The sequence below is a fragment of the Orycteropus afer genome, unplaced genomic scaffold (assembly GCF_000298275.1).
Source record: "Orycteropus afer afer isolate SDZICR_OR568_19922 unplaced genomic scaffold, OryAfe1.0 scaffold00099, whole genome shotgun sequence".
NCBI lineage: Eukaryota > Metazoa > Chordata > Mammalia > Tubulidentata > Orycteropodidae > Orycteropus > Orycteropus afer.
In genome coordinates this window covers 9,281,328-9,286,066 of record NW_006921686.1, presented here as the reverse complement: position 1 = coordinate 9,286,066, position 4,739 = coordinate 9,281,328, and positions in this window count along the sequence as shown.

Sequence of the window (4,739 nt, the reverse complement as noted above, 5' to 3'; positions counted from 1 at the left end):
CCTCCTTGGGTTTCCGAGGCAGTATCACTATGGAAGTAGGATTGCCCAACCTTCCTTCCGAGGAGTGGCTGGTGGGTTTGAACCGCTAGCCGTCTGGTTAGCAGGCAAGTGTCTTAGCCACTATGCTACCAGAGCTCCTTGAATAACTGCTAGTGCTTATTATTTATTTTTAAATTCTTTTTCACTGGCATGATTTTTTATGTATGAAGTTCAAGAAAACAAATGGTTTAGTTTGCGTTTCCCTTCTTGCCATTAATATTGTTCCTTTCGTTTCCTGATGGTTACTACAGATACTTGTCTTGTATAGAGAAGGGAGGCACTTGGCCGGCCTCTACCTTTTGGTGTGGTGTACCTGAGGACGCCCCCTAGGGGTGGGGCAGCTTGGGGTGGGGCATAGGGGCCACAGGGAAGGCTGGAGTCCAGGAGGAAGGCAGGCACAGGGACTGATGAGTCTACTGAAGGTGGCATCAAGTTAGTGGGGGAGAGGGCGGGGAGGGGACCTGGAGTGTGGGTGCCCTATGTAGGCCTGGAGAAAGAGATGACTCAGCCTGGGGGGCTGCAAACGAAGATGGAAGGGCAGGTCAACCAACCCATACCTCTGGAGCTTCCCAAGACACCTTTAGTAACTCCCTGAGTCCTCACCTTGTGGGCAAGTTGCCTTCAAGTAGGAGTGGATTCTCACAGTGATCTCATGTGTTTCACACTATTACTGCACCCCACAGGGCTTTCAGTGGTAGTGATCTTTCAGAAGTAAGTCACCAGGCCTTTCATCAGAGGCACCTGGATGGACTCCAACCACCAACCTCTGGGCTTGTGTTTCACCATTTGCTCACGTGCATGTGTTGTGTTTGTGTGTGCATCAGGGCTTCAGACTGTTTTGAAAGGCTTCCCTCATGGTCCATGGAAACAAGGGCAGTGTTTGTTATTGGATTAGGAACAAATCTCTTGCCTGTAGGATTTTGACCCCAGTACTGGTGGTGTAGTGCCTAAGGCACTTGACTGCTAACCAGAAGGCTGGCAGTTCAAACCCACCAGGCACTCCTCGGAAGTAAGATCGGGCAATCTATTTCCATAGTGATATCGCCTTGGAAACCCAAGGAGGGGTTGCTATAAGTCGAATCCGACTCCACGGCAGTGAGTTTGGTTTTTGATTCGGTTTAGGGAACATCCAAGGAGCTCTGGTGGTGGAGTGGTTAAGGCCTTTGGCTGCTAATCAAAAGGCGGGTGGTTCTATCCTACCAGCCACTTGGTGGAAGAAAGATGAGTTGGTCTGCTTCCATAAAGATTTACAGCCTTGGTAAATAAACCCAGTGGGGGTCACCTGAGGGGATGTTTAGGGTGATGGAACTGCCATGGATCCTGACAGTGGTGGTGGTTATGAGACAGCAGAAGATGACAGGACCCGAAGGGTTAACTAACAAACCCGAGCTGCAAGCCTGACTGCCTCAGCGCCCAGCTAAGCCGGACTCACATCCTGGGACTTAGGGCACAGAAGGAAGCCAGCAACCCATCCAGGTCCAGGTTCCCTATATTGCAAATTCCTTGGCAGGCAACCTAACCTCCTCAGCTCCCCCAGGCATGCGCACATCACCGCGAGACGACCACTGTATGAACTTCCTGGGGTGGCGGTATTGAGGCCAGGACACCGACTGCTCATCGAACGGGCGTTCCGAGGGACAGCGCATGCGTGCCACTCCTTTCTAGGAAAGTACCACCCCTTCTCAGAAAATCCCCACCTGTTCCAAAACCCTTACAAACTCCGGCCTATCTCTGCTCCGGGAGACGAAGGCTGGGGGTGCTCGGGCCCTCTCTGTCTCCGCTCGTGAGCTGCGTTCTCATTCTCTTTCCTTCATAAAAACGTTGTTCGTGTGGAAACCCTAAGCCTCTCCTGGTCATTCTGGGTCAGTAAAAGGCCTGGGGGCCGACCCTGCGGTGAAGGGCTCCCTGGAACCGCCTGTGACTTACGCTTCCCTCACACCGCACGGAATTGTACACACACCCACACACCTGAATTTCAATGTTTGTAAATAACAATAGTAAACAAGAACAAGAATGCGCTTGGGATCCCAGCTCAAACAACTGTAAAATGATGTTTCTGACAATTGGGGAAATTTGAACATAGGCTGACTGTTAGATGATTGTAAGAAATTTTTAAGACATGATAATGTTAAGATGGGAGCTCTGGTAGCATAGTGCCTAAGGCATTTGAGTGCTAACCAGAAGGCTGGCGGTTCAAACCCACCAGCCACTCCTCAGAAAGAAGGTTGGGCAATCTACTTCTGTAGTGATAACGCCTGGGAAACCCAACGAGGGGTCGCTATGAGCAGGGGCGACTGATGGCACATAACAACAACAACAACAATGTTAAGATATGATAATGGGATTGTGGTTATATAAGGAGATGTAACCCCCCCCCTTTTTAAGATGCTTAGTCACCAAACTCTCTGCCTTCAAGTCAGATCCGACTCATGGCAACCCCTCCTTGGGTTTTCGAGGTAGTATCACTACAGAAGTAGATTGCCCAACCTTCCTTCTGAGGAGTGGCTGGTGGGTTTGAACCGCCAGCCTTCTAGTTAGCAGTCAAGTGCCTTAGGCACTACGCCACCAGAGCTCCCATATGTGTGTGTGTGTGTGTGTGTATTAAAAAAAAGAGGGAGGGGTTGGACATGAAATTCATAAGGCAAAATTTTGATGGTTCTTGAAGGTGGATGACGGATATATGTGGGTTTATTATCTACTTTTTTTTGTCCATTTGGAAATTTTCATCAAATGAGAATTCATTGTTCATTAAGGACACTTTGGAACATACAAAAATAAAAAAAAAGGAAAAATAGACTGCACCCCCTTCCCCAGTCCCACGCCACCAAAGCTGTTAACATTTTGATACATTTCCATTCAGCCTTTTCTTTTCAATGTGGGCTTTTTAATTTGAATTTTAATATATATATTTTTTTACCATAGCTGTGTGAGCAAATTGTTTATACAGTTCTGCTTTTTCCCTTCTTGAATGTAAGCTGTTCCCGTGTTAAAACTTCTTTGTATAAACACAATTTCTAACGTTTGCACTATGTTTACTCAACAGGCCGTGTTGCCAGACATTGAAGCTGTTTCCAATTTCCTTCCATTATAAATAGCGCTGCACTGCACTTTCCTGTGCATCCCAGAGGCAGGGTTCCTGGGCCAAAGGGTGCGGACACTTTAGCAGGTCATGGAGAAAACCTCTGCAGAGTTTCTGCTTGACCCCAAGCTTGGATGACTTCATATGTTTAAAGCGAGATCCCACTGCTATTTGTTATTTCCTAAACATTTGGATCATGATTCAGGTTCAGGAGAGGATGTCTTTTTTTTTCCCCCTCCCCTGTATGAAACAGAAATCCATTCACACTCGCTCCTGTCAAAAGGAGGTTGCATCAGTCAGCAAGCCAAGCTAACGTTCAGCTTGGACAAACTATGCCGGTTGTGGAAATACTGAAATAGTTCTGTGGTCGCTAAGTGCCATGGAATTGATTTCTGCTCATAGCGACCTAATGTAACAGAGAAGAAATTCCCCACAGGATTTTCTGGGCTGTAAACTTCACCGCCAGGTCTTTCTCCCTCAGAGCTAAGGGAGAAGCAAAGGATGGGTTTGAACTGTCTGCCTTTTAGTTAGGAGGCTTAGCAATCAAGCGCTTAACCAGCAAAAACCAAACCCACTGCGATGGAGTCAATTCCGACTCCTAGTGACCCTATAGGACACAGTAGAACCCCCCCCCACACACACACACACACTTAGGGTTTCCAAGGCTGTAAATCTTTGCAGAAGCAGACTGCCTCATCTTTCTCCAGGAGGGCCTGGTGGGTTCCAACCGCCAAACGTTTGGTTAGCAGCCCAATGATTTAACCACTGCACTACCACAGCTTCTAGTGTGTCACCAGAGCTCCTTAAATATGTCTATATTGGTTGGCATATCCGGCTGCCTCAAGCCCCTAGAGTGCCCGCTCCACGGCCACTCCAACTCTCCTGGTCCCTCCTACAGGACTTCCCAGACCTCCCCACAGTGTAGGACATGAAGGGTTAATGGTCCCGTGGTGAGCCATTCTGATGGGTCAATGCCCGAAGCACTAGTTGTCAAATACTTTCATCATTACTCTTAGATGCAAGCAACAGAAAAGCTGACTCAAATGGCTCCAACTGTAAAGGGAAATTAACAACTGGAAAATCCACACGTGGGCTGGCTTCAGCCAAAGTTGACACAACAGCTCAGCAATGTCACCAAAGGCCCCGTTTCTTTTCATCTCTTTGTTCCAACCTTCCAGTGGGAGGCCCCAAGATGGCTGCTAGCTGTTCTCTGGCCACAGGGAACCTCATTCATATCCACCAAGCAAAGGGTAGCACCACTGTTCCAGATTTTCCTGCCAAAATAATGAGGCTGCTTCTGATTGGGCCAGCTGAGGTCACATGGCCATGCTAGAACCAATTTCTGTGCCTTGATTGGCTGAGCTTAGTCACATGTTCCTCACTGGTAAAGAGAATGGTGGGTCTCCTGAGTTTAGTCACTGGAAGGCGCCTTCAATAAACCACCAGTGGCTGGGGAGGGGCAAGGGGGAACGGATGTGAGAGGAAAGCAACAGGAATTACGGTAAGGAGACCCACAGGGAACTTACACGGGACGTTTCCAGAGTCTTGGGCCTCAGAGGGTCTGAAATATCATCAGATAGAGCATAGTGGCTAAGACACTTGCCTGCTAACCAGACGGCTG